General features: G+C 37.8%; 1 protein-coding gene and 1 long non-coding RNA gene across 2 annotated transcripts in view; one reads left to right on the forward strand and one right to left on the reverse strand.

Moving 5' to 3' along the window:
- cdkn2a/b (cyclin-dependent kinase inhibitor 2A/B (p15, inhibits CDK4)) overlaps window positions 1-12,382 on the reverse strand; it is a 22,904-nt gene extending 10,522 nt beyond the window's left edge. Inside the window, exon 1 of the mRNA XM_020529520.2 lies at window positions 12,239-12,382. The gene's annotated coding sequence lies outside the window, so the exon portion shown is untranslated. The remainder of the gene's footprint in view (window positions 1-12,238) is intronic.
- Window positions 1-19,960, forward strand: part of LOC125482831 — a 27,409-nt gene extending 7,449 nt beyond the window's left edge. Inside the window, exons 2-3 of the long non-coding RNA XR_007261812.1 lie at window positions 18,343-18,505; window positions 19,675-19,960. This is a non-coding gene — a long non-coding RNA (uncharacterized LOC125482831). The remainder of the gene's footprint in view (window positions 1-18,342; window positions 18,506-19,674) is intronic.
- Window positions 19,961-25,755: the final 5,795 nt, after the last annotated feature.

Raw genomic sequence — 25,755 nt, forward strand, 5'->3', positions numbered from 1 at the left:
TTCTCAATTTTAATAGAAACTAATGTTACAGCTGTTTCTAATATTCAGAGAACTTAAAAAATGCAAGGAATTTTATTGAAAATGGAAAATGAAATTGATATTCCCTATTCCTATATTAAAATGGTAACTTGATCTTTCATATCTAAAAAGTCATTACATCTCTTTACTTCATAAAATCCAGGAACAGCTAATCCCATTAGAGGACTGTCTCACATAAACTTCAGTTCATGCTGTTGCAGTATACAAAAGGACAAACATGCTGTTTTTACCCTCTGACTCAGAAGTGAAAATGCAACCAACTGAGCCGAGATGACAAAACGGAAAGGTTGCTTAGATACAATAAATTGATTTAGCTTGGAGTTGAGGAGTGGAATATGATCCAGAGAAGAATCACAGAACAATTGTGGTAGTTAACACTGAATTATAGAAGAACAATATTTATTGACCAAATGATCAAGACAGACAGCGATAACTTCTTCAAATACATAAAAAGGCAGAGACAAGCAAAAACAAAGACAGGTCCCCTGGAGAATGAGGCTGGGGAAATAATAATAGGGAACAGGAAATGGCAGAGAAGTTGAATAAATACTTTGCATCAGTCTTCACAGTAGAACAGATTAATAGCATTCCAAAATTACTAAATAATCAAAGGGCAAAAGGAGGAGAGGAAATAAATACAATACAATTACTCGAGAAAAAGTACAAGAAAAACTGATGAGGCTAAAGTCTAATAAGTCCCCTGGACCTGAATGGGTTGCACCCTAGGATATTAAAGAAAGTAGCTCCAGAGGTAATGGATGCACTGGTAGTAATATTTCAGGAAATGTTGATTCTGGAAAAGTCCTGGAGGATTGGAGAACTTTCAATGTAACACCTTTATTTATAAAGGAAAGGAGACCAAAAAAAAAACAGGTAGTGATTAGCCAGTTAGCATAAAGTCTGTTATTGGGAAAATTATTGAGTTTATATAAGAGATGCAATAGGTGAACATTTTGACATATACAATATGATTAAGCAGAGTCAGTATGGCTTCATGAAGAGGATTTTATGCCTGATAAGTTTACCAGAACTCTTTGAGAAGGTGAAAAACAGGATAGGTATTTGGAAAGGAATAGATGTAATATATTTAGATTTTCAGAAGGCATTTGATAAGGTACCACACTTTAAGCTTTTTAATACGATAAGAGCCCTGGGTGTTGGAGGTAGTGTGTTAGCATTGATAGAGGACTGACTAACTATTGGAACACAGAGAATTTGGGGTAAGTGGGGATTTTTTAGGATGAAAATCTAACTAGTGGAGTGTCACAGGAGTAATACTGGGCTATACTTATTCACAATGCATATAAATGAGTTGGATGAGGAAAGTGAATGTGCTATATCCAAGAATGCGGATGACTCAAAAATAGGTGGGAAGGCAAGTAGTGAAGATGATAAAGAGTCTACAAAGGGATATAGACAAGTTGACTGAGTGGGCAAAAAGTTGACAGCTGCAATGTAATGTAGAGAAATGAGGTTATGCATTTTGAAGGAAAAATAGAAGCACTGAATACTATTTAAATCGAGAGAAGAATGCAGAAAGCTAAGGAACAAGATGGATTTGGGAATCCTTGTCCATGAATCACAAAAAGATAGCATCCAAAAAGCTAACATCTAAGTTCAGCAGGTAATGGGGGAAGTCAAATGGAATGTTGGCCTTTATTTCAAATGAAACAGAGGATAAAATTAAGGAGGTCTTTCTAATACTGTATAAGGCCCTAGTCAGATCACAGCTGGAATATTGTAAACAGTTTTGGGATCCTTATCTAATTAAAGATTTACTTGCATTGGAAGCAATCCAAAGAAATTTCACTAGGCTGATCCTGGATATGGAAAACTGTTATCTGAGATGTTAAGCAAGTTGGGCCTGTATCCTTTGGAATTTAGAAGAATGAGAGGCGATCTTATTGGTACATACAAGATTCTTGGTGGATTTTGCGTGGTAGATACAGAATGGTTTTATCTCCTTGTGGGAGATTTCAGGACCAGAGGGTGTAATCTCTGAACATATGGTTGCACATTTAAAACTGAGATGAGGAGGGAGTTCCTCTCTCAGAGGGTAGTGAATCTGTGGAATTCTTTACCACAAAGGGCTATTGAGGCTGAGTTGTTAAGTATATTCAGGGCTGAGATAGACAAAAATTTAATCAGTAAGGGAATCTAGAGTTATAGAGAAAAGGCAGGAAAGTAGTGTTGAGGATTATCAGATCAGCCATGCTCTCATTGAATGGCTGATCAGACTCAATGGGTTGAATGGCCTACAGCTTCTATATTTCTTTATTTGATTTATTGGAGTCTCATGTTCTTATGGTCTTATGGTGCATGAGGTATTGTTATCCTTTTCCTCAGCTATTTACAGCAAATATAGCGTGCAGTTTGACTCTCCAAGACAAAAAAAAAACCTGTTTCTTGTGTTCTACTCTATTGTATTTTGGTTCCAGTTATTATAGATAAATACTTTTTCTAAAAAATGACCCCATCAACAATGACTTTTAATTGGAAGGACACCGATTTATTATTTTCATGGATTTCCCATGGAACATTTATGATGACATAGTGCAATAGGTTATATCATATTTTAAATATCACAATGGTTGGTGAGTTAAAATAGTTCATTTTAACATGGATAGAAAATCCCTAACTCACCATGGTCCCATGCAAGAATTTCAGCATTAATACATCAACATAACCTGCAATTCCCCTAACATCTCCAAATTGGAGAGACCACAATTTTTTTTTGTCTCTAGAACCAATGACCTCTCAATTGAATCATAGATGCTGTTCCCAAATGTTAAAAATTGCATTAAAATGGGTTTCTTCAAATGTTGAATCTCTAGTTACTGTGCTGCTTAAATGATTTCGTCTCCCTTTAAGAAAGGGATTATCGGAAGGCTTAAAACTGCAGCTTCAAAAATGCAAAAAAACTTCTTAAAGTAGACAAGACCAGAGCCCCTCATCCAGTCCCCTTTTCCTGCTGGAAGATTTTCTAAACAGAGTACAAATCCATTTTTCCAAATTCCCACTTGATTACCTTTTTGCCCGTTGAAGTACATTTCCTTTGGCCTATACCAGTTATCCAGTTTACTTGCTCCTCGTTTCTTTTTCATCCTCTCCCATCGCCTCTTCTGCCTTGATGCAAACATTCCCTGTCTAAAGCCTTATTTAGATCAACCCGTTCAGAGATGTTACCACACACCCCTGGAGCAGGTGGGTCTTGAACCTAGGCTTATCCTGGCTCAAAGGTAGGGACACTGCCACTGCGCCGCAAGAGCGATTCTCCTCTGTACCATTATAACGAACCATTCGTGCTGGTCATGTCAGATAACGATCAAGAGACGTTGAGCTTTTGGTGTTTCTGTCGGACGCAATGCCTCTCTTCCTGTAACCGCTTCTGTGCCCATTGCTTCCTCTTAAATATTTTGTGTTTTTGCTTTTATATGATTGCGTTCCTCTCCTCTGTCTACACTCCCTTCTCTGTTCTTAATATGTCTGACTCATTTCTAACGTCCTGAAAGAGATCATCACAAAAGATTTGGTACTGATACTAAAAACAAAAACAAAACCTCCACAAAGTGCATTATCTGTCCTGAACATTTAAAACAAACTCTATGTACGTTTGTAATATCTTCAAACGTACCAACAGGTTTAATTTTATTCTGTATCTGCCAAATCAGACCAGAAGTTGGAATATAAATTCAATTTAGGTTTCATCCCTGCGTCTCTTGTTTTGTCCTAATATTCTTCCTTTGGCGAAACATCTGTTATATTTGGTAAATTAGGGGGAGGCAATGGCCTCGTGGTATTATCGCTGGACTGTTAATCCAGAGACCCAGATAATGTTCTGGGGACCTGAGTTTGAATCCCACCATGGCAGATGGTGGAATTTGAATTCAATAAATATCTGGAATTAAGAGTCTAATGATGCTCATGTGTCGATTGTTGGGGGAAAAAAAACCCAGCTGGTTCACTAACGTCCTTTAGGAAAGGAAATTGCCATCCTCACCTGGTCTGGCCTACATGTGACTCCAGACCCACAGCAATGTGGTTGACTCTCAACTGCCCTCTGGGCAATTAGGGATGGGCAATAAATGCTGCCTGGCCAGCGATGCCCTTTTCCTGTGAATGAATAAAGAAACAAAAAAAATCCGCTGAACTACAGCGGCAGAATTATCTGACACCACACGTAAGGTCCCACAAAATATCACCACAGTGCCAATTTTTCGATAGTTGCTAGATGTTTCTATAAAAGAGAGATATGCTTTTATAAATGCGGTAGGGTCCGTTTCAATTGCAGTAACATTTTCCAAAAACGTACGTCCAGAACCATACATTGGCATAGCTAAAACATCGCTGTAAAAATCATTTTTCCACTAATTTTCTTCAGAGGTTAAAGGTGAAAATGCTGCATTACTGTTGGGTTTTCGAGTCCTGACTTACAGGGCTTACAGTGTGTTGCATATGTAGTGTATGAAATTCTGTGTGAAGATGGCATTTAAAACGACCGCAGATATCAAAGACTTTGTAGGTGGTCGGAGTAAATAACTTAAACACGTGACGAGCCCGAGGAATATTATTCAACATTACTCAAATTGAGATAACAAGGTGCAGAGCTGGATGAACACAGCAGGCCAAGCAGCATCAGAGGAGCAGGAAGGCTGACGTTTTGGGCCTAGACCCTTCTTCTGAAGATTCTCCAGCATCTGCAGTTCCCGCTATCTCTATTACTCAAATTGATTTGGATTCCTGAGCTAAGTTTGTCATTATGTAAGTTTAAAAGATGCACGGAGGCCCTTTAAGCTGAAAGTCGGCTTTCATTGTGTTTGTTAAAGACCACTGAAGATTTTAAATACCAAGAGATAGGGTGGCTATCACCGTTTATATTGTTGCTAAAAAGCTGCAGGTGCGTGCAACACGCGAGTGTATTGCAAGTATACAGAAGCTGGGCTTTCAGATTATTCAGTAAGCAGCCATCAACAAAAAAAAAATACACAACTGGCTAATTCGAATTTCCAAATCAAACTGGACTGACCAAAAATAGGCGGAAGTGCAGGTTGCGACAAGGAAATTAATAGGTTAAGTAAATAGGCAAAAAGTTGGCAAATGGAGTATAATGTGGGAAAATGTGAAGTTACTCATTTTGTAAGGGAAAACAAAAGATCAGAGTATTATTTAAATCGACGAAACCTGCAACACAAAGCAACTTAGGGATACTTGTGCATGAAACATAGAAAGGTAGCACACAGGGGCAGTAGGTAATCAGGAAGGCTTATGAAATGTGAACCCTTATTTCAAGGGGGTTGGAGAATAAGAGTAGGGGAGTCTTAGCGCAACCGTACAAAGTGTTGGTGAGATTACATGTGGTGCACTGTGGGCAGTTTTGTCCATTTATTTAAGGAAGAGATGTAATTTGATTGGAAGCAGTTCAGAAGGGATTCACTCGGATGATCCCAAATATGTAGGCTGAATAGTCGACTCCTATCCAATTTCTTAAGGTCTAACGGACTTGAGCTCAGTGCCTGGATATTCTGCACTTTACTGGCATGATCTCGCTGGGAAGCAAAACAAATCTGTAAAGTAAAATAAGTGTGTGTTTTTTTTAAAGAAAGTCTTTGAGGATATATAACTGTAACTTTGAATGTTTCTGGTTTGCAAACCTTGAATCTGTACTGCAGAATCCAGTCATGTTCACATTGGAAACAATGAAGTGGAAATCACTACAGACCTCGAGAACTGCAATAATATTTAAATAAAAACAACCCCAAAACAAAATTACAGCTGTTACAGGAAATCTGAGTTAAAAGCAGAAAGTGCTGAAAATATCGGCAGGCCTGGAGATATCTGTGGAAGGAGAAATGGAGGTTTCAGGTGCACGATGTTTCATCAGAAATCAGGTTCTGAATATAGTCATGGACCTCACATTTTAAATCACTCCACATACATTGCTGGAAATGGCCCTGTAATCTTATTTTCCTCACCGACTTGCATCTCTTTTTCGAGTCCGTAATTTAGAAACAAAATAATTATGAGTTGTACTTTTGATTCATGGAGTCATGGCATCATACAGCACGGAAACAGACCCTTCGGTCCAACCAGTCCATGCCAAATATCATCCCAAACTAAACTAGCCCCGCCTGCCTGCTCCTGGCCCATATCCCTTCAAACCTTTTCCACTCATGTACTGATCCAAATATCTTTTAAACGATGTAATTGTACCCGCATCCACCACTTCCCCGGGAAGTTCATTTCGCGTCAACCACTGAGTAAAACAAGAGCGCCTCTTCTTTGTAAAATCTCTGTCCTCTCACCTTAAATATGTATCCCCTTTTCTTGAAAACCCCCATCCTCAGGAAAAGACACTTACCATTAACTCGATGATTTTATAAACTTCTATACGGTTACCTCTCAACCTCCTACGCTCCAGTGAAAAAAGGTCCCACTCAGACTTTTGAATTTTCCAGATATTCCCAATAAAATTTACCTTACCGTTCGTTTCTAAAATGTATCCTGTTTTACTGGAGTCTACTTTTTTTCCCTGATTTTCTTCTGTTTGATGCTGAAATTGAATAGCGCCTAGGTTCAGGCTTTGAAAGCAGCAATAGCCGCTGACTTTGATGATACTTAAACATACACAAATACGTTCCCTTTCACATCAAAAACTCTCTCTATGAACCACATAATTTGTAAACGTTCATTCTGAAAGTATCAGTAGTTTCATAGTTTGCTTTTGAGTTTCAAACTAGTGATTTGTTTCAAATACTTTAGGGGAAAAAGGCATATTATATTATTTCCCAGATAGCCTGTAGAGTAGCTGCCTTATTCGAGATTTGTTTAAAATCATATTCACTGTTCCCTCAACGCTGTTTTGTCGACTTTAACAAACCAATACATTGTGAGCCAAAAATATTGTTCATGCCACAATAGATATTTTTGTTTGTATTCACACGCTAACCATGTTTGGGGTCAATATTTTTTCTAAAATTGCAGCAATGAAACAGCTCCCCTGGTTCAAAAGAAATGGCTCTGCTGATGCAATGAGCAATTTACTGATATGATCATCTCACTTCTGTAATCTAACGCAGTCAACAGGCATTTCTTTTCACAGCGTTTAGCTGTAGCAACAGGCAGGTATGAAACTGTCTTTCAGAAATCCTCGATCGTTTTGTTTTAATATTCAGAAACAGATTTAAAAATACTGAATCGGACGTTTTACCAGTGAGAAAATGCACCCCCAAAATCCCCACGTTCTGGGCGCTTATATCCAGTAATATTTACATACTACGCTAACGGAATAACGGTTTTGCTATCTAACAGGAAGTGGGCAGAGAGGCAAAGGGGCGCCAGTTTTAATTATTTACCTGCACCGCTTAATTATTATTGGTTCGGATACATTCTGTAAATAATGTTCAAAGACGGTAAATACATATACATTTTAGTGTAACACCCCATTTATGTGTTTAATATCAATTTATTAGCGTTTCATTTCTAAAATTAACAATTTAAGTATTTTTCAAACGGAGTCTGAGAGTAATTGACTGCGTGGTATAATTTATTACTGATTTTAACGTGCCATTGTGTATTTTGATTATTCACCTATAGTTTAAGAAATAAAAGACGAAACTTATTTTTAAATCATTGCGAATATAAATGACCTCGACAGACTCCGGTCATTCCGTCAGTTCAATTAGTTCACTGTTCAAAAAATCGTATTTCGGTTTCTGATATCATGTCACGAAATCGAGTTGATGGAATTTTTTTGAAGATTGAAATAGGGCCGGACCTTCTTTTTGACCTGACACTTCCTCCTCAAAATGACTCCCGTATTTAACAAGATGGAAGATTTACCCACCACCCTCAACCCCCCAACTCCACCTTTAGTTTTGAATTCTGAAATTCTGATCATATTGTTCTGTAAATGTGGGTACAACTTGAAGAAAGCAGAATTTCTGACCCAGAAAACCGTTTCAAAAGTCACATCTTCGGGGCTCAGTCGTTTACTGACCAGATACAGTGCGACGCAGTTGCGCCTGTTGGTGTTTCCTTTTTAAAATAAATTCTTATTAACGATTTCACACGACGTTTACATAATATCGAAGGCTTATAACAAAAGAACGAGTCAGTGCGACGTCAGGGCTGTCTTTCAGTTTGAGACACATTACTGCTGCCTCACATATTGCTGCAGTCAGTTCCAATTTCGTAGCCAGTTTCTTAAATAGATACTTTAATATCTAGTAAGCCCGCTTCATGGTTTTCCCCTTTATCAGTTGAAGGATATTCGTCTCATTAAAGCACGGCTATTAAAGCCATAACTCTCTGAACGTTTCATGGCAACATTAGCGGTCCCCCCCCCCCAACCCGACCCCCGCCCCACCCCTCTTCCCTTCCCAAATAATAAACGGACCGAATTTATATTTATACATTTTCACAGGGACACAGAGACAAGAATAAAACCGTTTCGCTCTTCCAGCCCATTCAACAAGATCAGGGCTGATCTGCATTTTGGTTTGTGCCTTTCCTTTACACCCCTTGATAGTTTCCTGTGATGAAAATGTTTCCAAAACAAACACTTGCATCAATTATCGGTTAGCTAAGTTGGCAGGACGGCTGGTTTGATACCAACTGCACTGGATAGGTTACCATGAAGGACTCTCCCTCTCAACCCTCCCCTCACCTGAGGCATGGTGACCCTCAGGTTAAACTAACATCAGCTCTCTCTCTCTCTCTTCCTTTTGAAAGCACAGCTCTATGATTTTATGGAGCAGAGTTCCAAACTTCGACATCATTTGCCTGAAGATTTCACTCCTCAAAGATCAGACTCTAATTTTTACACTCTGTCCCCAGTCGGGACTTTCCAACAGTTGCTCCCATAGTATATTGAAAGCTTTCTTTTTTACAAACCACTTCTTAAGCAACCAAACCCCACGGCCTACAAGCCTAGACTGTGTAACGTCTCCTGGTAATCTGACCCTTGTACTCCAGGAATAATTCTGACATGTCTGTTGCAAAAAGCTTCATAATTGTTCTCGATTAAGCAATCTCTTTCCTGCAGGTTTGAGACTGTTTCAGGAAATAGCCCGTACTGCTTGGAAAGTATACAACTGACAAACAACATCCTCACCAACCTTATATCGAAATGTACAGCATAACAGATCAGAGACACACAGCAAAATTTAAACCAGTGTTCAAGATGATGCAAAATTCAAAAGAAACTAATTTCGGCACGGACCAGTCTCTTTGCGTCTGGAGTTATATTTTAATCATATTAATTGCTTCAATGCACAAGAATTATTTAACTTTAAAGCGTTGGATGTTTCTAAATTCTCTTGCAGAAATGGTTACAGGGTATATTAACATGTTTTGTAACATTGAATTATTTATTTTCGCCAATAATGCTGTATTTTTACAAGCTAGGTTTTTACAGGAAATACAGTATTTTTTAGATTACTGTCCCGTCAGAAATCCTTCCAAACTAATATTGAGCAGGGAATGTTTTGAATGTTTCTAGAAATGAAGCGGTGTAAGTTTCTCGATTTACAATCTGTAGGGGCGAGCAGTTTGTTCATTTAACAGCACACCTTCGCTGACGCTAGACACTCCGAGGTGACTCATAGAGTGTGACTTTATTTTTCACTATCTGTGACTAAAAATGGTATATTCTTCCTCACCGCCGATCTGAATTCACGTTTTGACTGAGGCAGGTTTAAAAGAATGATGTTCTGAACTAGAACTTTTCAGACTCACTGCACAGAGGACATTCGTAAACGTGTCTGAAATAGCGGCAGGAATGAAATACCGATCAGTGACATCCAATTTCAAAGATCCAGCACAGGCCTGATTCAGCAAATAGTCTCTTGTGCTGCAAAAGTATGATTCTATGTCAGTCAGTGTTTAGGTAAAATTTAGACTTCACAGCAGTCTTTCAGAGTAATTAAAACTAGCAGTTTATTTGCAAATTTGTATATCGGGTTTCCCAGTGTTATTAATTCACACTTTGAATGCATTTGAGAGAAAAATAATTTCTAGATCTGCCCTTTTTGCTTGATAATTTTTAAAAAATCCTTTTCAGTTGACAGTATAAAAGAATCAAAAATGTAAACATTATAAGTATCACGGCAGACAGAATAAGACAACTTTTTAAAACCTACTCCGGTTTCTTACGAAAAAAGTAGTGAGATGAAAGCTCGCACTGCACTGGACTAGACAGCGCCCATTATTACTTCACTATAACCACTGAAAGGGTCTGTTGTAAATCGCATTACCATTTCTCCTACTCCCCCGGCTCTTCTCCACATTGCGAAAAATCTGGAAGCGTAAGACAGAATACTGCATAGGTGATAGTCACCGTTTAAGTTCCAGTTTGCTCGACTCAAAGGCCTAAGGTCTAAGGTATAAATGAAATGCTGGAAGTCTGCCTCTGAAAACATTATGTAATGTGTTTATATTCACAGCTATAACCACTACGAAACAAACACATTCATTAGCTAACACTGTTCGGTAGTCCCATAGCTGCTTTCTAATCGAGAGTTCAGAGGTGCTGCAACGCATCTCTGGGTGCGAGGTGGGACTTGAATCCGGCTCTACCTTTTGGGTTTAAAGGTGGGAACACTATCACTGCGTTACAAGAGCCCCTCCTGAAGGAATTTCTCTATGTGGGATAAGGGACATCTGATAAAATGACAGATTCAAGCAAGTCCAACAGCAATCAGTCAGAACTGTTTTAGTTCAAGTTGAGATCAACTGATAGACGTTACTTGCAATTCCTCTCCCCCTTTTATTCCCTGCTTATTTATTATTGCTGGGATGCTTTTTTTGCGCAAATTATCTGCCACTTCTTCCTTTCCCATTATTAATTCCCCAGTTCCCCCCCTCTCAATATTGAGCTGCTTCTTCCTTTTTATATGGACGTAGAAGCTCTCACTGTCTGGTTTTATACATTTTTTGCTCGTTTTCTCTCATATTTTAATTGTCCCTTTTTTCAGTCAGCCTTTGCGTTCTTTTTTTTTAAATTTCCTAATCTTCTGACCTGATTGCTTATGTCAGCTGTGCTATACTCCCGATCTTTCAATGTGATTCCACTCTTAACCAGCTTAGTTACCCACATATCTTTTTGGTACAGTATTTCATAATTTTGGAATATTATAACGAAAAAAACATAATACACGTGTATCTGTAGTTTAGTTTCAGCAACAGTAGACATTTAGTGACATTAGGTATTATGAAATGTAGTGGATATCAGGAAGCAGAAAATATGGGGCAGTTTGCTACTTTTTAAAATAAAAAGTTTGGACACCCGAGCTTGGGCTCAAATATGGGACTGTTCCCTTAAAAGCAAGGTATGTGGTCCCACTATACGCTGTCCCTATTAAGGAACTTGCATAGCTAACATTCCATCCAAACTCCCCCAGGTTCATATTTGTCCTGCTCTTGCTTATACACTCCTGCACCATTGTCCAATTCTTTGGTAACAAAGCCTTCTTCCTCAGTGGTTAAAATCTGCTTGCCTAAAACCTTCTTCTTCATTTCTCTTTTAAACAGCTTTCAAAAATCTATCTTTTTGGCAGTCATGTTGGCTAACTGGTCCTAGATCTTGCACAATGTCTCGGTAACTATTCCATTCTTAATATTACTTATTTTTCATCTTCCCACCCATGTCTGCGCATCTGGGCATATTTCGACATGACTACTGTGACTGCTTGCTGTTGAGGAAATTCGTAGCAGCAGTTTCTAGTTTCTGAAATTTAATGTTACAAGGCAAACTAACAAAAATGACGTAGAAGAGCACTGATTAATCTGGCGCGCATGCAATAAATAAAACAATAATCTTATTCCAGTTTTTAGCTTTGCATTACAAATGCTCCAATGGTATTCAAGCTTTAAAGATTACGGTCAAACATCTGTTTCAACGCTAGATACATTAAATGTAAACAAGAATTAAAACGAAAGGCAACATAATTCAAACAGTGAGAGATCTATTTCTGATTTCACCCATTAAATGGAAGAGCTCACCACGTGGTACACCCACCCTTAGGTCAAATACGCTTACTGTGATGACTGTACAGTGTACTGTAGAGAAATCAGTTGAGAAGACTCCTTGTGTTTTCGATTCTGGTTTTCTCTAATCTAACCACATTGAGTAATACCCTTTTGGATTGTTACGAATGGATAACACATTTGAATACTATAAAGTCTTGAACATAAGATGTACCTTCATGCAAATTGTACGTCCTTCAAATATGGGGAACTGACTTAGGCTTCAAGTGGTGTGGTTCCAGGATCAGACTCTTCCCCGTAATGTAATGCTGAAAGCATCTCTGTGGGGCTGGTTATAGGGCTGCATCAGCAAAGCACTGGAAAATGTAAAAATAAAATTCCTATTTAAGCCTAGACTTATAACCTGAGCAACTTAAACATTATTTTTGTTCGTCATAATATTATTGAAAAAAGGCACATTTAGTCATAATGTTTCACCTTGCATTCATTGAGAGAATACCAATGTAAGGAAAACCAACATTTATGCCGTGTGAGAGGATGATTGATTGGCAAGTGGACTCTGATTGGAAAAGTGTTGCCGTGGAGAATTAAGCAGTTACTGACAGCTGATAGCCTTGTTTAAACTTTAACCCATGCACGGTTCTGACTGAGTGATCAAACATTGCTCTGAGAAATGAACGAGCAAATGACTGTCACCTGTTTTGTTGATTTTGTTTTGCAAAAATATACTTTATTCATAAAAGAATCTTTATGTACATTCACAGGTTCTGAAGCAGTCATGTACAGTCTTTGCATAGCAAGGCAAACATTGAATCTTACATCATACAAGCACATGAATATGCAAAGAATAAAGGGATATTGACCATAGGCAGGCATAAGGGATTAGTTTAATTTGGAGTCATGTTCGGCACAACATCGTGGGCCTAAGGGCCCGTTCCGTTTTTGTGTTCTATGTTCTATTCCCTGCAGTTGCAAAGGCCAAAGGCATTTCTTACTTATGTAGCACACTATTAGAAACAGGGGCATTGTGTGTACATGTTTTTTCTATTTGCAAAGAACCTACATATGTAATTTATATATTGCATTAACAACATAAACCACTTGGTGTAAGAGTGATAAGTATGACTTTTTCAGAACTCATTAGTTCTGAAGAGAAGTCATACTGGACGTGAAACACTGATTCTCTTTCTCTAACCGCAGATGCTGTCAGACCTGTTGACATTCTTTGTGCTTGTTTACAATTTTAGAGGCTTAATTCTTAGTGTGGTACTAAGTTTTGTCTTTGTTGTTAAAATGGATGCACTAGCTAATTTATCATTTGTTTGTAGTGCCTATGAGTTCAAACTAATTATCATGTTATCCACATTTTAGCGAAAATGTAAGATAAGGAAAGAACTGTGTACACATTGCAATCTTGTTGGGATAATGTTCAATTTGAAGTAAACTGCAACTGTAAAGTCCTGATGGCAGCCTCTTTTCTCCAGTCCTGTAGTAGCTTTCTAACACTTTGTCATCACTATGGTGCATTTGAGATGAGTGGAAACATGGCTTCCTTTGTAAATTATTTGATTAAATAAATATTTTCACCAAACATCCATAAAATAAAGCATAGACACACTAAATGAATTACCTGAATATATTAGGAAATCTGCACGCAGATCTCACTTTTAGCAACATTGTGCCAATTGTGTTAGCTATTGAAATTACCTTAGCTTTCCCAAGATTTTGAGATAACTAGGGAAGTAAACTAAGAAGAAACAATATTTACTCTCAATTCAATCTTAATCTGTTTGTTACAATGCACACTGCAAACTTATCATGCCAATTTATAATTTTGAACAATTAGGACGATTAATACTTGACTTTGTTTTGAGAGCTTTTAAACATATGATTAGTAAAGATCAAGAAGTAAACAAATATTAGAATTTTAACTGAATTTATTTGAAATACATTGATAACTCCTGATGGTTAATTAAATCTTCTATGGCCCATCTGACATGCTAAACTTTAAAAACATTTTTAAAACAGTTCAACAAAACTTAGCAATGAACTGGTTTTGCAGCCAGGATGTGGAGATGCTGGTGTTGAACTGGGGTGGACAAGGTCAAAAATCACATGACACCAGGTTATAGTCCAACAGATTTATTTGAAAACACAAGCTCAGCTCCTTCCTCAGGCATAGTGTGAGAGAGGGTACATGACACAAAATTTAAAAGCAGAAAGGTAGCCACCCTAAAACTGGCCGCCTCTTGTTGAATCTTTATTCAATTAGGAAGGAGACTATTGATTAAAATGCAAAATCTAGAATCCATTCAAGTCATTGTCCTGAGATAATTAAAGGTTTTATCAATGTATAAAAGAGGCTACATCTCAGGTCAGACAATGCACTTTAAGTCCGAGGTCTTGCTTAAAATCCGTCTATATTTTAAACTGGGATCAGGTTTTGGTTTTTTGAGCAACACAGAATGTATCTGCAACTACACAATCTTTCTCTCTCTCTCTCTCACACACACACTCACTGTCTCTCTCTTTCTCACACACAGACATGGACACACGCACACACAGACACAGACACACCCATGAATTATTTCATCCAAGATGTTGGTGTTGTTGCAGATACATTCTGTTTTGCTCAAAAAAACCTGACCCTAGTTTAAAATATAGACTGATTCTAAGCAAGACCTCACACCTAAAATGCATTGTTTGACCTGAGATGTCACCTCTTGCAGACATTGATAAAACCTTTAATTATCTCAGGACAATGACTTGAAAGGAATCTAGATTTTGAATTTTAATCAATAGTCTCCTTCCTAACTGATTAAAGTTTCAATAAGAGGTGGCCAGTTTTAGATTTGTTACCTTTCTGCTTATAAATTCTGTGTCTTATACCCTCTCTCTCACACTATGCCTGAGGAAGGAGCTGAGCTCAGAAAGCTTGCGTTTTCAATTAAACCTGTTGGACTATAACCTGGTGTTGTGTGATTTTTTTTTTACCTAGTTGTGCAGGTTTATTATTGAAATGATAAATAGTTACTGGTGTGTGATATCTCTTCAAACTCATTATCAATAGTTTAATTGTTAGAAAAAGGAATAGACACTACCAAAGTATCCTTATCTACTCCTAACAGAAAGAATAAAAAAAGTTATCTTGTAACACGTAAATCTGTCCTTATCAATTGCCTTTATAAATTTTATTGCTTAAGTATGGCTATTGGAGATAAGTATCATTCAAGTGCTAATGAGCTATAATTAACCAAATTCTTAGTCTACTTTCAGATCATAATAATTAGGTAAAACATCTTCCACCTCAACAGAAAGGAGATAATGCAATGTTACCACAAGACCATAAGAGATATTAACAGCAGGAGGCCAGTCAGCCCCTTGAAGCTAGTCCACCATTCAATAGGATCATGGGTGATCCAACATTCTTAATGTCCACTTTCTGCGCTTTTCCTGTAACCCCCCTTGAAACAATCTATCTTTCTCAGCCTTCAATGTACATAAGGACTCTGTCTCCTTATCTCCCTGTAGCAAGGAGTTTCAAAGTCTCACAACCCTCTAAGAGAAGAAATTTCTTCTATCCCAATCTTAAATTGGTGCCCCTTTATTCTGAAACCATACCGTCTGGTCCTAGACTCTCCCATGAAAAAAAACATTCTCTCAGCATTTACCCTCTCAAGCGCCTTAAGAATCCTATATGTTTCAACGAGATCAATTTTCATTCTTCTAATCTCCAGTGGGTAGAGTCTGACCCTGTTCAGCCTTTGCTCAGAAGACAATCCCCCTGTACTGGGGATCATCCTCTTGAACCTTCTCTGAACTGAGTCCAATCAAATTATACCTTTTCTTAAATCAGGAGACCAAACCTACTTTCAGTACTCCAGATGTGGTCCCACCAGCACCTTGTACAGCTGCAATAAGACTTCCCTACTCATATGCCCAAAGTCCCTTGAAATCAGGGCCAATATTCCATCAGCCTTCCTGATTACCTGCTGTACCTGAGTGCTAGCTTTCTGTGTTTCATGAACAAGTACTCCCAAGTCCCTGTGCGTTATACCTTTCCGCAGTGTTTCTCCACTTAAGTAGTACACAGTTCTTTTGTTCTCCCTGAACAACTTCACATTTCCCACATTATACAGCTATTTGCTAACTTTTTGCCTAGTTAGTTAACCTACCAATATTTCTTGTAAACTGTGTGCATCTGTCTTGCAACATACCGTTCTGTCTACTTTGTGTCACCTGTAAATTTGGCTACAGTACGTTGACATTAGAAATCATCTTATTCAAAGCATGCTTAAAAGGGGTGAATGGGATTTAGAGTGGGTAATGGAGTTAGTGAGAGGGCGGGAATGTGGGGGAGAAGACAAATCAGTTTCTGAGGAGACTTGTTAGATGGGTTAACTGACATTCCTTATCTGCCTTTTGTGACATGCATGGGCAGGTATAAGGTTGGCTGAACGGGAGTAATCAAAGACTAAGCACTTTGAAAGGAGAAAAATCACTCACTGCATTGTCTGCGTTCCTTGTAAAATTGAATAATTTACAAAATTAGAATCATAGAGTCATAGAGCTGTACAGCATGGAAACAGACCTTCACTCCAACTTGTCCATGCCGACCACATATCCTAAATTAATCTAGTCCCATGTGCCAACATTTGGCTCATATCCCTCTGAACCCTTCCTATTCATATATCTATCCACATGTACAGGCCTCCACCACTTCCTCTTGCAGCTCATTCCATACAGACACCACCCTCTATATGAAAACGTTGCCCCTTAGGTCCCTTTTAAATCTTTCCCCTCTCATGTTAAACCTAGGGCCTCTAGTTCTGGACTCTCCCACCCCAAGGAAAAGACCTTGGCTATTCACTCTATCCATGCCCCTCATGATTTTATAAACTTCTATATGTCATCCCTCAGCCTCCAATGCTCCAGGGAAAATAGTCCCAGCCTATTCAGCCTCTCCCTATAGCCCGAACCCTTCAAATGTGGCAACATCATTGTAAATCTTTTCTGAACCCCTTCAAGTTTCACAACGTCCTTCCTATAGCAGGGAAATCAGAATTGGACACAGTATTCCAAAAGTGGCCGAACCAATTCCTGTAAAGCTGCAACATGGCCTTCCAACTTCTATACACAGTGCACTGACCAATAAAGGCAAGCATACCAAATGCTTTCTTCACTATTTCAATTACCTGGGTCTGACATTTGTTGCATCCACCACTTTCCTCTGAATGACTCAGAAGTTTTTTATATGATAAGGAAGATATATTATAAACTTGTGCTTCACAACCCATCCTGATTGGGTACAATTAGACTAACTTTTGCAACCCTAATACGAGCATCAAGGATATTTTGTACTCCTATGTGGTCAGTTTCTTAAGTTTTTAGTTCACACAATTAAATCCTGAACAAATATTGGGAATAAACATTTTCTATTATTTTGTTACAGCCAATCATTCGAACCAGAAAAAGTATCTACAGAGCAATTTTAGATTAAATTTAAAATTGAAACTTTTATGCTTCAGTTTGATTACTTAGTTCCTCATTTCCTATTTCATTCTTTCAATGTTAATTATTTTTTCTTTCTTCATATTACAACCTGATCTATTCTAAACTTTCTAACTGAATATTTGTTTGAACAGTAACTACTGATCTCAAGAAATTAGCTTGAATCCCACAGTGGTAGCTGAGGGAATTTGAATTCAATTACTTCAATAAATCTGGAATAAAAAGAGTGAGTAACTGTAATCATGACCTTCTGGATTGCTAAAAAAAACCCCCAAGATTAACTAATGCTCTTCAGGAAAAGAAATCTGCCAGCTTTACCCCATCTGGTCTAAATGTGACTAAATATGCATAGCAATGTGGCTAACTCTTAACTATCCTCTAACACTCAGCTTTAGCAAGCCACTATGCAAAAGTCAAATAAGAATAAAACAGGATGCCCACATGGCGCCAATGTAAGTATTGGATAAGATACGACCATACCCAGCCCAGTTGATGCTGCATAGCCTTTGATCCAAACACAGACAAAAATGCTGAACTCAAGAAATTAAGTGAGAGTGACTGCCCTTACATTGAGGCATTAACTGTGTCTGAAATCAAGGAGCTCCAGTAAAATTGAAGTCAATGAGAATCCGGGGTAAAACTATCAAATGGCTAGAATCACAACTAGCACTGTGGAAAATGGTTGTGATTTTTGTAGGCAAGTAATCTCAATACCAGGACTTTGCTGCAGAGTTCTTCAGTGTGTTTTCTGAGCCTGAACCACTTTCTACTGCTTCATTACTAACCCTAACCCTAACCCTATCACAGGTGCCAGGCAATGAACATCTCCAGCTGACAAGATTCTAACCTTCTCCTCTTGACATTCGATGGTATAAAAATTACTGAATGCCCCACCATCAACATCCTGGAGATTATCATTGTCCAGAGATTTTACTGGACCAACCCCTTAAATACTGGACTGCAAGAGCAGGTGAGACACTGAGAATTATACATTTGGCAAATCACTTTTTGGCTCCTTTCTATGTCTGCTAGCTATAAGGCACAAATCAGGAGTGTATGGAATACTCTGCACTTTCCTGGATGGATTCAACTCCAACAACACTCAAGAAGCTCAACACTATGTAAGTCAAAGTAGCAACCTTGATAGGAATCCCATCCACCATCTTCAATGTTCAACCCTTGCCAAACAGTGGCAATTGTCTGTATAATCTACTCGATACAGAGCAGCAGTTTGCCAATATGTTTTTGACAGCATGTCCCACACCCATGGTCTCTAGTAACTAGAAGAACACATTGAAAGACCACCACCAGCAAATTTCACATCAAACTGTGTACAATCCTGACTTGTAACTATATTTCATTCCTTTACTGTTGCTGGACCAAATTCATGAAACTCCTTTCCTCCCTCCCATGTACCTATATCACATGTAGTTTAGCTTTTCAAGACAGCAGTTTAACACCATTTTCAAGAGGAATTCAAAATAGAAAATGAATGCTGATCTTAACAGTGATGTCCACATCCCATTGATGGATGGTAGAATCTCTTTCGTTTATCTCCTTTCAACAGTTTTCTTTAGCCTGCAGCTTGGTTACTTGGAAGAATTACAAATTTTCAGCAAAATGTAAGAGTAAGTCTTACATCTGATCTTGTCACACTATAACTGTGTCCAAGTCAATATATGTGGGAAATTCACAAATAAAATGTAGCCACCAGCTGTCAGAACATTCTGACAGTATATGAACTGTTGAACATGTTGCAGTGTTGGATTATGGAAAACAAGTAAAAATGGAATATTTTTGGAATTTTTCAACATATTAATAGTAACTAAATATAACTGTAAAACATACTTCATTTCTTTTGAGTTCGTATTTTGTTTTATGATATTCAGATTTAGACTATTTTATTACTTTCTTCAAAGTTTACTATACATTTGTAGAATTTGGATTACTGCAATCTGCAAATTATGTTTACAATTTCATATCACTTTTACTGAGAATTTATATACATTTGTAGGCCAGAAACTGCTGTTGTGCTAGTTGATTTTGCATTGTAGAGTACCCATAGAATTGCTATTTAGAGTTTGGAATATGCGCAACTCTATTAGGAAATCATAACAAAGTGTCAATTTTATGTTGAAGGAGTTTCCTGCACATGATTACATTGTGTTGCTAGTGAACTTCTTGCAGAGTTGTTTGCAGTCAGGCAGAAAAACAAGTGAGCACAAAGCAAGACAGAATGGATGAAAGATCCGGAAGTGATTGAGGATTGACACTGCAGACACCAGGGAAGGATGACAAAGCAAATAAAAGGGGTTACAGCGCCACCTCTGGAGCAACAGGAATGAAAAATATCACAACTGTATTGCCCATCAATTTTAATATCAAGAAAACAAGAACCTACATTTATACATTGTTTTGCTGGACATCTCGGAGTGCTTTACAATGAATAAAGTACTTTATGAAATGTAATCAATCTACATGCACATTGTCCCTCAAACAGAAATACTGATTAGACAAATAGTTTTCAGAATTTTGATCAAAGAATAAAAAATTAACCATACAGCAAGATGATTCCTCTTTCAGTTTTGTCATGTGCTCTTTCACATCCATCTTAGAACGAAGATCATGCCTTGGTTTATATTTTATTCAAGAAATGGTGCTCCTGACAGTACAATAGTCACCCAGCAATGCACAAGTCCCTGATGAAAGAGTTGAATACACAGTTTCCTGTGCACCACAACTGACCCAAACTGAACTTTAGATTCATTTTATATTTGTTTCTGGATTTACATGGAATTGCCAGTGATCAAATTGAACCATTCATACATGCAAAGAATTTGCTGTAGCACTGACCTTTAAGTATAACGCAGAAGTCTGCTAAAGCCATTAACCCTAGGGTTTTTAGTATCAATATTAAACCTCCTAGCAATATACTGCAAATTATTTACTGTTAAATTTACAATGACTGATAATTGTGATATAATCCATTAAGCACAAAATCATGCAACATCAATTATTTGCTGATCTTTGCATAGGGAGTATAACAAAAAGGATCATAACAATACAAAACCATTTGATACACTTGCTATAATCATGCAAATAAGAAAACCCTGCTCACGAACAGACTACACAGTATGCAGTTCTTGATAGGTATGAATTTAGCTGGTCTCTATCACACCAACACTATGGCCATCCTGGCTTAGAGAGAAAAATAACATCAGTGTTTCCACTGCTGATTACTATGCAATGATCGGCTGTAATGTTCCTGTGGTGGAACAGTCTAACTAGGTTTAGCCACAAAGAAAGGCAATGTGAGTGAACTGCTGAAGGGCATATTCTGTCTGCCTAAAGAACCACTGTCTGGTATGAACCAATGGCAACAGTGACAGAGAGGAAAGCAGACAGCTAGATTGGACTGTATCCCAGATGGTAATTATACAGACTTTAGAGGTCAGATAAAAGTTACAAACCCTCAATATTCACTCTTCCGATTTAAACAATCATCTCTGTCTTTAATAATATAGCTGCCTCATCATGTCACTGAACATATACACACATAATAAAACCTCAGTAGTTTGGATACTGATACCATGTTGTCAAAGACTGAAGCAATCTAATTTTATTGCCATGTCTATTGCCTTAACACTTTCACCTGAGCTATTAATTGCATCTGTATTCAATGTCCCCATCATTTGCCAAGTAGAAAAATAGATTTTGTTTACATCAGGTATTCACTAGATAGTAGAACTGATAACACAGTTTAAAACAGCATTCAACATCAGGTTTCGACAAATATTCAAAAGTCAATTGAGTTTTTTTTAATATTTGTGGTATCACTTGAGTCCTTTGCTTGAGTTATAGCCAATTTGAAATTGCCCAAATACCCCATATACCAGTGAAAACATTAAGTACTGCAACAGTAGGTGATGTTGTATGGTGTTTTAAAATGAAATAATTCCTGGTACAAACTGGTTAACTTATTTTTTGCTGGTCACAGAATATTGTTAATAATCACTGTGTTCAATCTTTCTAAGTAAACAATTCAAATTTTGAAAGACCTTTCTTCTGAGTTAAATGGTGAGAAAATTCTGGGACTAATTTTACATGTGACACTCGCATGTCTGTGCATGTTCAGAAAAATAGATGATTTGTCGAGATTATATAAAGCATAATGAAATCGTCACAGGCCAGTAAAACAGCAAAATTGCTGGAAATCTTAAATTTACACTCACTACAAAATATATGTCTTATTTTGTTTCACCCCTGCAGAATTGACCTTGTTCTTCAATCCAAGAATTTTAAATCAAAAATACAGGCTAACAATATTGAATGTGCTTTACAAGAAAGATTTACATTTATTTTTAAAATTCTGGCTTTATCTGCACATATCTCATAAAGGGCGGCACAATAGAACAGTTGTTAACCCACAGTGCCAGGAACCTGGATTTGATTCCAGACTTGGGTGACTGTCTGTGTGGAGTCGGCACATTCTCCCTGTGTCTGCTCTGTTTCTACCAGGTGCTCCGGTTTCCTCCCACGGTCCAAAGCTGTGCAGGTAGGGTGGATTGGCCATGCTAAATTTCCCCATTGTGTCCAGGTATGTGCAGGCTAGGTTAACTGTGGTAAATGCAGGGTGGTATAGGTGGGATCCTCCTTGGAGGGTTGGTGCAGATTTGATGGGCTCAATGGCGTCTATCTTCACTGTAGGGACTCTATAATATCTCATCTTACAGCCACATTAACATTTGGTACTGAAAATTGATGCTTAGCAACATAAGCGGTGTATGGTGAGGTGTGACACTGTTAATGACAAGTTGTGAGTTCAAATCTAACCAAGGCAAGCTTTAAAATTTAATTCAACCAATTTTTTAACCTAAAGCAGAGAATAAAAACATGAAATTTGCCTGGTTATTTTAAAAACTGGGTTCATTAATAGAGCCGGTTTATCCTTTCTTTGGTTTGCCTGCTAATATACTCTGAAGTGATCTTTAGCTTTAACCAGTTTCGAAGAAGAGTAGGAAAAAGATGGAGTTAGTGACAATGAGCCATTACATAATTTTACACCATATTGAAGAGCCATCTTTTCTAAAACTGCAATAGCTGAAAATGAAAACCCACTGCCATCTTTTTAAGACCACAAGATGAAAGAGCAAACTAGCCTGCATCACTCACTCAGGAAAAAGTAAAAGACAGTTTCATTAAAATCTGCAGTTTGAGACAATGTTAAAAATAGGGATTCAGCTTCACAGCTAATGTAAATAAACTAAACACAGAGGGTGGCTCTGCCCAAGTTGTGTAGAATTCTCAGCACACCAGATCACCATTATTATCTGAATGGCAATAGAAAAAAATGTGCATTTTAGCAAATTAGCTTTTTCTTTATTTATTCACTGGATGTGGGTGTCACTGACTAGGCCAGCGTTCATTGTCGATCCCTAATTACCCAGAGGGGTATTGAGAGTCAACCCACATTGCTGTGGGTGTGCAGTCTCGTGTCGGCCAGACCAGCCAAGGACAGCAGATTTCGTTCCCTGAAGGGAGCTAGTGAGCAGATAAGGTTTTCTGACAATCAACAGTGGATTCATGATCATCAGTATATTCTTAATTCCACATTTTTCTTTAATTGAATTCAAATCCCACTATCTGGCATAGTGGGATTCAAACCCAGGCTCCCCAGAGCATTAGCTGAGTTTTGCAATTAAAAGTCTGGTGATAATAACACGAGGCCATTGCCTCTCCTATTAGGTACTAATAAAGAAAATAACTCATTTACCATTAATTATTTTCACTTGTACAAATTATCAAGGCTAATTGTTAAATTGTCAATATTTCTGAGGTGATTTATTTGCGGAGTTGTATTACTTTATGCACTTTTTAGCCATCATTACTAGTCGCATGTTTATTAAATTCGGAAAATTGAACGTTCAGGTTGTTAAACTTAAAAAGAACCCTCTAATGTAATTGCTGAAACTACTTTATTCCCCCTACTGAGAATGGATTGTTCCACAGATGATGATGTGAGTTGCTTCCTGGATGACGAGTACAATCCACTTAAATTCACTGAAATAGCAGAACAGAAATATTGCAAAAACTCCTTAGTTATCCAATTTGAACAATGCACTGTCAGGACAAGGCTTTATGTGAACAGTCAATTAAATTACAATATTTGTCCTAATTCGCATTGAGTGATCTATGTTAGCCATGACAATAAGACTGTAATGTCAGAATATGCATTTAACTAAATTCTGTACCAGGTAAATTATTTGCTTTGCTGTGCAGAAATCTGTAGAATTTTTCCACAACAATCAAATTATGATTAATGTTGTTAAACACCACATGATGCTTCACAATAACATTTTCAAACAAAATTTGATACTTGGCCAAATAAGGAGATATTTTAAATGGAAAGAGGCAGATTTTAAACAATATCTTGAAGAAAGAGAGAGTGTTGAAAAGGCTTAGAGAAGGAAAACATTACAGAGCTTAGGTTCTAGGCAACTAAAGACACAACCACAATGTTACAGCAATTCAAAACAGAAATGCTTAAAGCAGTTCAAAAGTAAAGGACTGCAGAGATGTCTGAGGTTATATGATTGGCAAAGTTTATGGAAATATGGAGTGACCAGGTGATGATAGTATTTAAAACAAAGATGAGAAGTATAAAATTAGGGAATTGCTGGACCAGCTGAGACCAAGTTAATGGGTGAACAGAACTTGGCATAAGTTAGGACAGGACAGCTGAGTTTACAGGGAAGTAAGAGTGGAGTCATCAAAACATATAAGGAATTACACAGAAGGAAGCCATTAGTTCTACTATACGTGTGTGAGTGATAGTTCATGAAGCTACTAATGTGAGTCCAAAGACACTTGGGTTCAGGGATGTCCAAAGAGACTTGCAGGTTCGGGAGCATGGATCTTTAAAAATGACACAAACTGGTGCAGAAAATAATCAAGAAAGCTAATGGAATGCTGGCTTTATATCTAGGGAATTGGAGTATAAGGTCGCTGATGTTGTGCTGCAGTTATACAAAACTACTTGGAGTACTGTGAACAGATCTGGTCACCATACCTTAGGAAGGATATATTGGCCTTGGAACAGTACAAGGTACATTTACAAAAATGATTCCTGGACTTCAGGGGTTAAGTTATGAGGAGAAATTGCACAAATTAGGCCTATTTTCTCTAGAATTTAAAATTAAGAGGTGATATCAACAAAATCTTCAAGATATTAACAGGAAAAGACAGGGTGGATAAAAATAAACTATGTCCACTGGTTGGGTTGGGGGCATAGTTTGAGAATCAGGGCCAGACCGTTCAGGAGAGACATTACGAAGCACTTCTACACGCAAAGGGTGATAGATGCTTGGAACTCTCTTCCACAAAGGGCAAGAGATCAATTGTTCACTTTAAATCTGAGATTGATAGATTTGTGTTAAGCAGAGGTATTAAGTGATATGGGCCAAAGGGAGATATAAGGAGTTAGGTCACAGATCAGCCGTGAACTCAATGAATGGCAGAGCAGTTTTGAGAGGCTGAATGGCCTACTGCTGTTCCTGTGCCCCTGTGTAAGTTGCTGAATTACTCTCTCAGTTGTTTCTCTCTTCCTTTTAGTAGTTGAACTGTATTGCAGAAGACCCAGGAACAGGCCTCCTGCCAAATGTATTGACCACGGTGAACAAGGTCAAAGGAAAGCAAAGAGCCAAGAAACAGGGTGAAATTAGAGAAAAGAAATCCCAAAATTAATTCTGAAGAACTCCAGTGAATTATTTAAATTTGCATCTGCCTAGATAATCCATCTCACAAGTTACCAGATGAGACTAAAAAAAATTCCCCAAAGCAGGTGCCCAGGGAAGTCCCTTAAATTAGAATATTTAAAAAAAATAATTTGAATGATTTCTATCTTTCTCAGGACTTAGGATATTGAAGTCAGCTGCAATAACTCAATGATTGTAGGACATTTATTAATTAACACTTCTTGACATAGGAAAAATAGAAAAATGAATATTTATTACTTGTGCCACCCTTGTGGCACAATGGTAGTGTCCCGACCTTTGAGCTATAAGGCCTGGGTTCAAGACTCACCTGTTCCAGAGGTGTGTCATAACATCTCTGAACAGGTTGATTAGAAAATATCAATGCTGGGTAGAGGACTTCAATATCCATTACTAAAAGTAACTTAAGTCCTCAAGGATGTAGCTGCTGGACTGGGTCTACAGAAGG

Source organism: Rhincodon typus, chromosome 3 (assembly GCF_021869965.1).
Source record: "Rhincodon typus isolate 14 chromosome 3, sRhiTyp1.1, whole genome shotgun sequence".
Lineage (NCBI taxonomy): Eukaryota > Metazoa > Chordata > Chondrichthyes > Orectolobiformes > Rhincodontidae > Rhincodon > Rhincodon typus.